The sequence below is a fragment of the Oryctolagus cuniculus genome, chromosome 8, assembly GCF_964237555.1.
Source record: "Oryctolagus cuniculus chromosome 8, mOryCun1.1, whole genome shotgun sequence".
NCBI lineage: Eukaryota > Metazoa > Chordata > Mammalia > Lagomorpha > Leporidae > Oryctolagus > Oryctolagus cuniculus.
The window spans coordinates 94,820,263-94,833,112 of record NC_091439.1 but is presented as its reverse complement, the minus strand read 5'-3'; the positions used below and the strand labels follow the sequence as shown (position 1 = coordinate 94,833,112).

Genomic DNA, 12,850 nt, shown 5'->3' with positions numbered 1-12,850 from the left:
AAGTCAGTGAGACAGAGAGCTTCAAGAACATTACTCAAAGAGATCAGGGATTCTTAAAGCAGGAGAAATTGAAAAGCAACACAGCAATTATGCTGTTAAGCTAAGAAAAAAGACCCCTGACCCTGACTGGCTGGGTTTATCTGCCAATCCTACCATTCTCCAGCTATGTGATAATGGACAAACTTTGGACAAATCACTTAATCTATTAGAATTCCCCTCCCTGTCAAATGGGGAAAAATAACAAAACATGCTTCATGGGATTCCTGTGAGAGTTAATGTGTAGTATTTCGTGTGAAGAAGTTAGCTGGCACTGAGGTGCAGTGGGTTAAGCCACTGCCTGCAATGCTGGCACCCCATAGGGACACTGGTTGCAGTCCCAGCTGCTCCACTTCCAATCCAGCTGTCTACTAATGGTCTGAGAAACCAGCAGAAGACGGCCCAAGTGCTTGGGTCCCTGTACCACTATGCGAGACCCGGATGAAGCTCCTGGCTCCTGGCTTCATCCTGGCCTAGCCCTGGTCATTGCAGGCATTTGGGGAGTAAACCAGTGGTTAGAAGATCTCTCGCTGTGTATCTCTCCTGTAACTCTACTTTCCAAATAAAAAAGTAAACTTTAAAAAAAAGCACTAGTTATTATCATCACCAGCAGCAGCAGCATTGTATCTTTAGCTCCTTGCTGAGTTGCAGAAAATGCATACCCAACCTGCAGCCCCCAAATGCAGTGCAGCTTGAGGAAAGTGTTCCTGGAAGAGTCTGACATGTCCCCTGGGGTTTCAGGTATGCAGAAACCTGGAAGTTGACAGGTGCTCACACTATACAAAGTATGATGTCTATTTTACCACTAAACCAGGGTATTTTTGCTTTTTTACTCATGAAACTTCTTATTCATTGAAGTATCAAGCCTTTTTTTTACTGCAATATAAATTTAAAATGTTATCTCCAAAAGTAAAAGAAATAAAGAGAGAAGGAAGGACAGGAAGGAGAGAGGTGGAGGGAGGGGGCAGGAAGAGAATATCATTGTGTTCTCAGAATTTTATCTACAAAGCACACTGAATCTGTGAAAAACTAATTTAAAATTAAAAATTTTTAAATTTTAACAAAGAAAAACAAGAAAATATTCCGTTTTTCTAACAGGGTAAGTGAAGAGAAAAGACACTGGGAAAAAGTGCTATCATTATTTGTAGTAGCATAAAGTTGGAATCAATCTTAGGGTACATAAACATTGGATATAAAAATTGTGCCGTATCCATTAATCAACAATAAAAATGAATGAATTTTTGATACACCATGACTTACTCTCAAAATAACTATTCTGAGGGAAAGTACTAAGACACAAATATTAAAAAGAGGGGCCAGCGCTGTGGCATAGAGGGTAAAGCCACCACCTGCAGTGCCACCATCCCATATACGCACCTGTTCAAGTATAAGCTGCTCCATTTCTGATTCAGCTTTCTGCTATGGCCTGGGAAAACAGCAGAAGATGGCCCAAATCCTTGTACCTTTGTACCTGTATGGGAGACCCAGAGAAGCTCTTGGCTCCTGGCTTTGGATCAGCTCAGCACCAGCCATTGTAGCCATTTAAGGAGTGAACCAGCAGATAGAAGACTTCTCTCTCTCTCCCTCTCTCTCTCTCACCTCTGCCTCTTTGTAACTCTGCTTTTCAAATAAAATTTTAAAATCTTTTTAAAAATATTAAAAATAGAATACTTACTGTATGATTCCATATATATTATGATTCTATATATATATACATATATATATATTAACCCCCCTGGAAAATGGAAGCAAATCTATGGTGACAGAAAGATCAGTGGTTGCCTGGGAAGTTGGGGACAGGCAGTGAGGAAGGGAAAGATAAATAAAAGGCCTGAAGAAACCTTTGGGAATGGTAGATATGCTCATGATCTTGATGACAATGAACTCACTGTATGCTAAAATGTATTAAATTGTAGTTAACTTCATATCAATAAAGCTGTTATAAAGGGCACATCTTCAGAATTCAGATTTAAGTAGTATATCAGGTTTTCCTTGGATGCCCTTTATTAAGCTTGAGTAAGTTCTCTCTTCTATTTCCAGAATGTTGAGATTGGTGGGGCTGGTGTTGTGTCCCAGGAGGTTGAGCCATCCCAGCCTCCACTGCTCCACTTCCTATCCAACTCCCTATTAGTGCACCTTGGAAAGCAGAGCAGAATGGCCTAAGTGCTTGGGCACCTGCCACCCAAGTAGGAGACCAGGATGGAGTTCCAGACTCTTGGCTTCAGCCTGGCCCAGCCCTGGCCATTGGGGACATTTGGGGAGTGAACAAGCAGATGAAAGATCTCTTTCTCTCTCTCTCTCTCCCTCTCCTTCCCAACTCCAGTAGTCCTGCCTTTCAAATAAATAAAAGACATCATAAGAAATGTGTCGCTCCCCGTCTTCGTGGAGGAACGACACAGGACCCTGCGCTGTTCTTTTGTCTGCTCGGCCCTCCCCGGGTTTGCTGCTGGTTCTTCCCGGGTTGGTTGCCGACCCTTCCACCTCCGTGGAAGGGCGGTTCCCCCTGCCACATTCCCCACTTCCGCGGGGGAGCGGCACACCGCCGGCCGGCTCTCTCGGGGGCTGCACAGGTGTTCCTCTTAGATGTTCCCCCTAGATGTTCCTGGTGCATGCCGTCTCTCTCCTCCTTTATAGTCCTCCTCCGCCAATCCTAACTCGGCTACCCACATGCCGAGTACGCTGCTCTCCTCCAATCAGGAGCAGGATCAGCTCCTGGAGGTCATCACTCAAGTTGGCAAGAGGCAGCTGCGTAGAAGCTGTTTTCTCCTCTCCCAGCGCCATATTGTGGGAGAGCAGATGCATAGAATAAGTCTTAATTCCAGTAACTCAGTCCAGTCCGGGTTGCTCCCCACAGAAATGGATATTGGTTTTCTTCGGTGCTTCTTCTCTATTGAGATGCCCAGATGGTTTTCCTTTTCTTTTTTTTTTTTTAAGTTTGTTGGTCTAGTGAATTACATTTTTTTGTTACTGCTGTTTTTTGCTTTAATTTTAATCCACTGTATAACCACTGGCTTAATTTACCACTAATTCACCCCAGTGGTGTTGCAGGTTAAGCCACCATCTGCAGTGCCAGCATCCCATATGGGCACCAGTTCATTTCCTGGCTGCTCTGCTTCAGATCCTGCTCCTTGCTAATGGCCCAGGAAAGCAGTGGAAGATGGCCCAAGTACTTGGGCCCCTGCATCAACATGGAAGACCTGGAAGAAGTTCTTGGCTCCTGGCTTTGGTCTGGCCCAGCTACAGCCGTTGCAGTCATTTGGGGAGTGAACCAGCAAATGGAAGGTCTTTCTCTCTGTAACTCTGCCTTTCAAATAAAACAAATAAATCTTAAAAAAAAAAAAAAAAGTAGGAAGACCCACAGAAGTATAAACAAGGGCTAAAAACAATAATCATGTCACATTTCTATACTTTTGTTGTATACTATATTAATTGTCACATACCAGAGAAAACATGATAGTTGTCTCTTTGATACTGGCTTATTTCACTAAGCATAATGACTTCCAGTTGCATGTACTTTGTTGCAAAAGACAGGAATTCCTTCTTTTTCATGACTGAATAGTATTCCATAGTGTTATATACCACATTTTCTTTACCAGTCATCAGTTGTTAGACATCTGGGTTGATTCCGTATCTTTGCTATAGTGAATCAAGCTTCAATAAACATGGGAGTACAGATAACTCTTTCATTTTTAGTTATCCTTTAAAAGACCTATTTATTTATTTGAAAGGCAGAGTTACAGACAGAGGGAGAAACACAGAGTGAGAGAGAGAGATCTTCCATCCACTGGTTCACTCTCCAAATGGCTACAATAACCAGGACTGGGCCAGGCCGAAGCCAAGAGCTAGGAGCTTCATCTGGGTCTCCCATGTGAGTACAAGGGCTCAAGGACTTGAGCCATTTTCCATTGCTTCCTTAGGCCATTAGCAGGGGGCTGGATCAGAAGTGGAATCTATATGGGATACCAGTCCCAACTCTTTCAATTTTAAATATTAAACTAACCTCATCTTCCTAAGACAAACCCTGCTTAATCATGTAATATCATTTTTATAAACTGCTAGATTATCCTTACTAGGATTTCGCTTAGAATTTCTGCTTCTATTCTCCAGAGAGATATTGGTTGGAAGCACTCTTTCCGTGTAATGTCTTTGCCTGGTTTCATTATTATGGTGATGCTGGCCCAAGAGAACAAGTTGAGAAGTTATTTCCTCCTCTTCAGTTTTCTGGAGGGGTTTTGAGGAGAATAGGAGAATTTGTTTTTTTCCTCAAATGTTTGGCAGAATTCAGAAGGGAAGCCATGGCCTGGAAACCCTCTCCCAGGCACTAAGCTGGGGCAATGGTAGCAGTCCCCTCATTAGTTTTCTCTCTCAGAAATCAACAGCCTTCAATGCTGAATATTTAAAAGCCAGTATTTCAAAAATTTTGTCAGTTTTTCTTAGTTATTTCAGATGAGAGAGTCAATCTGATCTCTATTATTCCATCTTGTTTAGATTTGGAGTCCAGAGATTTGAAACCAAAAGTGAGTTTAAGAAGCATTTTTAGACTGGACTGGGCCTTTTTAAAATAGACTTTTGCCCGGCGTTGCGGCTCAATAGGCTAATCCTCCGCCTGTGGCGCCGGCACCCCGGGTTCTAGTCCCGGTCGGGGCGCCAGATTCTGTCCCGATTGCTCCCCTTCCAGTCCAGCTCTCTGCTGTGGCCCGGGAGTGCAGTGGAGGATGGCCCAAGTGCTTGGGCCCTGCACCCCATGGGAGACCAGGAGAAGCACCTGGCTCCTGGCTTCGGATCAACACGGTGCGCTGGCCACAGCGCACTGGCTGCAGCAGCCATTGGGGGGTGAACTAACAGAAAAGGAAGACCTTTCTCTCTGTCTCTCTCTCTCTCACTGTCCACTCTGCCTGTCAAAAAAAAAAAAAAAAAAAAAACAAACAAAAAAAAAAAAACAGACTTTTAATAGCAGTTTTAGGATCACAGCAAATAAACTAGATGTTTAATAATGGGAACTTACCAAAATATTCTGGAATTTTCTTAAAACATTGTCAAGGGAACGCAAAAGAAAACTTGATTCTGGTAACTTGGAAGTGCTAATTTTGGGAAAATCTGATTTTGTGTTTATAAGTCACCATGTCCATTCTTATCCCCACAACTCATTGTCCATTCAGCAAAATGATCTTTTTAAAAGATGGAATGAAGAATATTTTTACAAGGAGTTGAAAACTGTCTCTAAATTTATGTTCTTTGACAATAGTAGTGTCTTTTTCTGGATAGGCTCTGTATTGTCAATGTCCCTTTTAAAGTGTAGCATCCAAGTATATAGATATATGTGTGTGTATATGTGTGTATATGCATGTATGTGCATATATATGTGTGAGTACACATACACACAATAGTCAAGTATTGTATGACAAGTACAAAAGGATCTGTATCATTTTTCAATAGATGCCACTTAAGATGATAGTATCATTTTTTAAAAGTTGTGTGACACAATTTTTCAGTTAAGTAAATAAGCAACTAAAAATCCCCACTTTAAAAATAAGTGTTTCTTTAAAATAATGACTTCCTCACATTTCATGCTTAAGTAGTCGGGATTTGAGTATGAGATTTCCCTTTGGTCCCTCTGCTTTATCTTACTTTTTGAACCCAGATTCTGAAGCCTGGCACACTAATTATTTCTCTCAGCTTCGCAATGTTGCAAACTTGACACGCATGCCACACATCCTCAATTTTGTCACTAGGAAAAATGTTCAATGGGATTAGTGAGTGCTTGAGATGGATTTCTATGGCACCAATTTAAGTGCTATCTCTAAGCTAATATCAATCCATCAATAAACACATTTTGAGATTAATGATTAATTTCAACTTAACTCAAGATACATAATACAACGTAGACTGAAATTCCCGATTTCATCCATACAGGTAGAATGAACCCTTATCATTAAAAATTCAATTTTGGGGCCAGCATTGTGGCATAATGGGTAAAGCTGCTGCCTACGATGCTAGCATCCCATGTACGCACTGATTCAAGTCCCAGCAGTTCTAATTCCAATCCAGCTCCCTGCTAATGCATCTTGGAAAGCAGTGGAAGATGTCCCAAATCCTTGGGGCTCTATACCTTGTGTGGGAGACCCAGAAGAACTCCTGGCTCCTGGCTTTGGTGTGGCCCAGCCCTAGCCATTGTGGCCATTTGGGGAGAGAACCAGTGGATTAAAGATCTCTGTCTCTCCTTCTTTCTCTCTCTCTCTGTAACTGTGACTATAAATAAATAAAATAAATCTTTAAAAAATCAATCCCTTATCTTCTACCTTAATATCATGTGATTTCTCCCCTTGAAAGTCTTCTCTACTATAAAAGGATTCTTGGCGGAGCCTGGCACATTTCCACTAAAATACTTAAAAGGGGTGATGACATTTTTAATGGCCTTGGTGGCTTTAAATCTAAGATGTGATTGAAATCTCTTAAATGTTCCTTCTAATGGATTAAGTTCTTCATTTAGTGTAATAATCCACAATTCCCATTTGTCCTTGAACTTTATGTGAAAAACAAGTTTAGGTAACAAACAGAATTGCCCAATCAGCTCTCCCCGCCCCAAAAAAATTGTGAACCAAAAAAAGACATCTACACTAAACCTTGAATTAAATATCAATCTGTAGATCTCAAGCAATCTAAAATTCTTTTAAATTTTATAGTAACTTTTGAGTGTTTCCAATAGTGCTAAAAAAGAGAAAACATATGTGTATGTATGTGTGTGTGTGTGTGTGGTAGCCTAAATGTGTTTGTAGGTACTATTATTTTTTAAAAGATTTATTTATTTACTTGAAAGTCAAAATTACAGAGAGAGAAAGAGAGGCAGACAGAGAGAGAGAGGTCTTCCATCTTCTGATTCACTCCCCAAATGGCCACAACAGCCGGAGCTACATCAATCAGAAGCCAGGAGCCAGGAGCCAGGAGCTTCTTCCGGGTCTCTCACATGGATGCAGGGGCCCAAGGACTTTCCCAGGCCATAAGAAAGAGCTGGATTGGAAGTGGAGCAGCCAGGACTCATATGGAAATATGAGCGCCCATATGGAATGCCAGCACTGCAGGCAGCGGCCCTACTAACTACGCCACAGCACCAGCCCCTTGAAGGTACTATTATTATAAGGGATGGGTGTAAGGACATGAAATCATCAGGTTTCAGTCACCCTAAAAATTATCTTTCCTCAGATCTCTCTCTTTCTTTTTATCTATCCCTTCCTCTCTCTGTAACTCTGCCTTTCAAATAAACAAATAAATTTTTTAAGATTTATTTATGGCTGGCGCTGCGGCTCAATAAGCTAATCCTCCGCCTGCGGCGCCGGCACCCCGGGTTCTAGTCCAGCTGGGGCACTGGATTCTGTCCTGGTTGCTCCCCTTCCAGTCCAGCTCTCTGCTGTGGCCCAGGAGTGCAGTGGAGGATGGCCCAAGTGCTTGGGCCCTGCACTCGCATGGGAGACCAGGAGAAGCACCTGGCTCCTGGCTTCGGATCACCGCGATACGCTGGCCGCAGCGTGCCAGCCGCGGTGGCCATTGGAGGGTGAACCAACGGCAAAAAAAGGAAGATCTTTCTCTCTGTCTCTCTCTCTCTCACTGTCCACTCTGCCTGTAAAAAAAAAAAAAAATATGTTGAAGAGGGGCTGGCGCTGTGGTGTGGCAGGTAAAGCTGCTGCCCGCAGTGCCAGCATCCCATATGGGCAATGGTTCAAGTTCTAGCAGCTCCACTTCCAATCCAGCTCTCTGTTGTGGCCTGGGAAAGCAGTGGAAGATGACCCAAGTCCTTGGGCCCTTGCATCTGCGTGGGAGACCTGGAGGAAGCTCCTGGCTTCTGGCTTCAGATGGACGCAGCTCCAGCTGTTGCTGCCAGCTGGGGAGTGAACCAACGGATGGAAAACCTCTCGCTTGGGTGGCGCCGCAGCACATTAGGCTAATCCTCTGCCTTGCGGCGCCGGCACACCGGGTTCTAGTCCGGGTTGGGGCACCGGATTCTGTCCCGGTTGCCCCTCTTCCAGTCCAGCTCTCTGCTGTGGCCCGGGAGTGCAGTGGAGGATGGCCCAAGTGCTTGGGCCCTGCACCCACATGAGAGACCAGGAGAAGCACCTGGCTCCTGACTTAGGATCAGCGTGGTGCGCTGGCCCCAGCGGCCATTGGGGGGTGAACCAATGGCAAAGGAAGATCTTTCTCTCTCTCTCTCTCTCACTGTCCACTCTTCCTGTCCAAAAAAAAAAAAAAAAAAAAAAAGGAAAAGAAAAAAGAAAACCTCTCTCTCTCTCTCTCTCTCTCTCTCTGCCTCTCCTTCTTTCTGTGTGTAACTCTGACTTTCAAATAAAAGAAAATATGTTGAAGAGTTCTCAGAAACCAGCCTTGATATATGTACCACGTTTATACATTCTATGCCGAGACCCTAGACAATACAATAGTAACTTCTGAATCACTCTACAAAAAGAAACTGAGGGAAGATTTCATGAGCACTGGAGGAAAGATCTCTTACCAAGGAATGCAACAGCAAAAACAATATCCAAGAGTGGTGATGCAAGACAAAGCTTTCAGAAGTGGAAAATCCCGGTTATATATACTTATAGTGAATATGTAGTTGTTATCAATGAAATATTAAACTAAGTCTCAAAATACCCAGGGTTCCACAGGTGAAACATGCATAAAATTACTAAGAAAGGATAAAAAGACAGATTTTTAAATGATAAAACTGAGCCAAAGCTCTTGATGTGCCTGACTCTATGCTCCTCAGCCCCCAACACCCTTGTTGGGTTGCTCAGAACTTCCCTAACCTCCCATAGAACATGCCCCCTCCCAACCTCTCCAAACCCAGTACATGTAACTTAGCTGGAATCATAGTCATTAAAAGTTTCAAGATAGGGGCCGGCACTGTGGCATAATAGGCTAAGCCCCAACCTGTGACACTGGCATCCCATATAGGTGCCAGTTCACGTCCCAGCTGCTCCTCTTCCAATCTAGCTCTCTGCCTAAGGATTGGGAAAGCAGCAGAGGATGGCCCAAGTGCTTGGCCCCCTGCACCGGCAAGGCTTCGGATCTGTTTAGCTCTGACCGCTGCAGCCATTTGGGAAGTGAACCAGTGGGTAGGAGACCTTTTCCCTCTCTTTCTCTCTCTCTGTAACTCTACCTCTCAAATAAAATAAATAAAACCTTAAAAAATAAATAAATAAAAGTCTGCTGGGTCAAAGAGCCAAGAATATAAAAAAAAAGTTTAAAGATATGCTTAATAATGTTAAGGAGGTTGGGGCTGGCACAGCTAGGCTAAGCCTCCACCTGTGGCACCGGCATCCCATATGGGCGCCAGTTCGAGTCCTGGCTGCTCCACTTCCAATCTAGCTCTTTGCTATGGCCTGGGAAATCAGTGGAAGATGGCCCAAGTGTTTGGGCCCCTTGTACTTACGTAGGAGACCTGGAAGAAGCTGCTGGCTCCTGGCTTCGGACTGACCCAGTTCCAGCCTCTGCAGCTATTTGGGGAGTGAACCAGCAGTTGGAAGACTTTTCTGTCTGTCTCTCCCTCTCTGTAACTCTGCTTCTCAAATAAATAATTAAAATCTTTTTTTAAAAAAATGATGTTGAGGACAAAGCAACTGCAAGTGTATTTGTAATGCTCTTATTTATTTGTTTGTTTGAAAGGCAGAGTGACAAAGAAGAGAGAGACAGAGAGAGATCTTCTATCTACTGGTTCATTCCCCAATGGCAGCAACTGTCATTTCTGGACCAGGCTGAAGCCAGGAGCCAGGAACTCCATCCTAGTCTACCACATGCATAGCAGGGACACAATTACTTAGCTCATCATCACTGCCTTCCAGACACATTAGCAGGAAGATGGATCAGAAGCAGAGCAGACGGGACTCTAACCAGATGGGAAGCTGGTATGGTAAATGGCACTTAGCCTTCTGTGATACAATGACATCCCCTGTTTTATTAATTTTTTTTTTTTTTTTTGACAGGCAGAGCTAGACAGTGAGAGAGAGATAGACAGAGAGAAAGGTCTTCCTTTTTGCTGTTGGTTCACCCTCCAACGGCCGCCACGGCTGGCGCGCTGCGGCTGGCGCACCACGCTGATCCGAAGCCAGGAGCCAGGTGCTTCTCCTGGTCTCCCATGGGGTGCAGGGCCCAAGCACTTGGGCCATTCTCCACTGCCTTCCTGGGCCACAGCAGAGAGCTGGCCTGGAAGAGGGGCAACCGGGAAAGAATCCGGTGCCCTGACTGGGACTAGAACCCGGTGTGCTGGCGCAGCTAGGTGGAGGATTAGCCTATTGAGCCGCAGCGCCGGCCTGTTTTATTAACTTTTAAAGAAAGATTTATTTATTTCAAAGTCACAGTGACAGAGTGAGAGAGAGGAAGAGACTAAGAAAGAGAGAGGCCTTCCACCTACTGGTGCATTCCCCAATGCCTGCCACAGCCAGAGCTTGGCCAGGCAGAAACCAGGAACTAGGAACTTCATTCTGGTCTCCCCACACCAGTGGCAGGAACCCAACAACTTGGGCCATCTTGTGCTGGCAGAGACATTAGCAAGAAACTGGGATGGAGGAGAATGGATCTAAATCAGGACTTAAATATGGGATGCAGGAATCCCAAGAGTAGGCTCAGCCCACTCAGCCAAAACACTCACTTCTGTTTTATTTCTAAAACTGAGTACCAGTCTAAGGAAACTTTTTTTAAATCCATGGAAAAATGGAATTAAAATATAAGCTTATTTTGGTACAAAAGCTTTTTTGAAATTCAGTAATAGTTTTTTCTTCTTTTTTTTAGATTTATTCATTTTTTTAAAGATTTATTTATTTATTTGAAAGGCAGAGTTACAGAGAGGCAGAGGCACAGAGAAGGAGGCCTTCCATCTACTAGTCCAGACCCCAAATGGCTGCAACAGTGGAGCTGGGCTGATCTAAAGCTAGGAGCCAGGAGCTTCTTCCAGGTCTCCCTTTTGGGTGCAGGGGCCCAAGGACTTGGGTCATCTTCCACTGCTTTCCCAGGCCACAACAGAGAGCTGGATCAGAAGTGGAGCAGCCAGGACTCGAACCAGCGCCCATATAGGATGCTGGCAATGCAGGCGGCAGCTTCACCCACTACACCACAGCACCAGCCCCGAGATTTATTTTATTTATGTGAAAGGCATAATTACAGAGAGAGAATGAGTCGCACAGAGAGAAATCTTCTATCCATTGGTTCACTCCCCAGATTGCCACAAAGGCCAGGGCTGGGTCAGGCTGAAGCCAAGAGCCAGGACTTTTTTCCTGGTCTCCCACATGGGTGCAGGGGCCCAAGCACTTAGGCTGTCCTTTGATGCTCTCCCAGATGCATAACAGGGAGCTGGATAGGAACTGAAACAACTGGAACTTGAACCGGTACCCATATGAGATGCTGGCATCACTGGTGGTGGATTAACCCACTACACTACAACACTGACCTCTTATATAGTTCTTTCATAACACACATTTTCCATGAACTTTTTTGAGGATGCCTCATATACAGATATTTGATATATTATCCTTTACAACTTGTATATTCATAATAATTATCATCCCAAACAATGCATGCCTATCTCTTCCTTTCCAAAACCTTAACCCAGGATGTATTTTGTAGATAACAAATTAAACTGGGGCCAGCACTGTAACATAGCAGATAAAGCTGTCGCCTACAGTGCCAACATCCCACATGGGTACCAGTTCTAGTCCCGGCTGCTCCACTTGCGATCGAACTCTCTGCTGTCCCTGGGAAGGCAGAAGAAGATGGCCCAAGTCCTTGGGCCCCTGCACTCCCATGGGAGACCCAGAGGAAGCTCCTGGCTTCTGGCTTCAGATCAGTGCAGCTCCAGCCATTGCAGCCAATTGGGGAGTTAACCAGCAGATGAAAGACCGACCGACCGACCTCTCTCTTTCTCTGCCTCTCCTTCTCTCTGTGTGTGACTCTTTCAAATAAATAAATAAAACAATTAAATTTGCAGGGACCAGCATGGCATAATATGCTAAACCAGCAGTGATACCAACATTCCATATGAGAGCTGGTCTGAGTCCTGGCTGCACCACATTCAGCTCCCTGCTAATGTACCTGGGAAAGCAGCAGAGGATGGTCCAAGTACTTGGGCCCCTGCCACCTACATTGGAGACGTGGCTGAAGCTCCTGGCTCCTGCCTTCGGCCTGACCCAACCCTGGCTGTTACAACCATTGGGGTAGTGAACAAGCAGATGGAAGATATCTCTCTCCTCTCTCTCTCTCTCTCTGTAACTCTGTCTTTCAAATAAATAAATAATTTTTCATGTTTGTTGCAGCTCAATTCACAATTGCTAAGACATGGAATCAACCTAAATGCCTGTCAACAGCAGACTGGATAAAGAAAATATGGGGGGGGGGGGGGTGGCATGGTGGCGCAGCAGGTTAAAGCCCTGGCCTGAAGCGCTGGCATCCCATATGGGTGCTGGTTCTAGTCCCAGCTGTTCCTCTTTCGATCCAGCTCTCTGCTATGGCCTGGGATAGCAGTAGAGAATGGTCCAAGGCCTTGGGCCCCTGCACCCACGTGGGAGACCCAGAAGTTCCTGGCTCTTGGCTTCGGATCGGCGCAGCTTCGGCCGTTGTAGCCATCTGGGGAGTGAACCAGCAGATGGAAGACTTTTCTCTCTGTCTCTACCTCTCTCTGTAACTCTGTCTTTCAAACAAATAAAATAAATCTTTTAAAAAACAAAAAGAAAGTATGGGATATGTGCTCTGTGGAATATTACACAATGGTTAAAAAAAACGAAATCCAGTCATTTGCAACAAAATGGAGGAATCTGGGAAACATCATACTAAGTGA

General features: G+C 44.5%; 1 long non-coding RNA gene across 1 annotated transcript in view; it reads right to left on the bottom strand.

Annotated features, from left to right (window-relative positions):
• Positions 1–1,381: 1,381 nt before the first annotated feature.
• LOC138843560 (uncharacterized) overlaps positions 1,382–12,850 on the bottom strand; it is a 45,247-nt gene continuing 33,778 nt past the window's right edge. Inside the window, exon 3 of the long non-coding RNA XR_011378406.1 lies at positions 1,382–1,507. This is a non-coding gene — a long non-coding RNA (uncharacterized lncRNA). The remainder of the gene's footprint in view (positions 1,508–12,850) is intronic.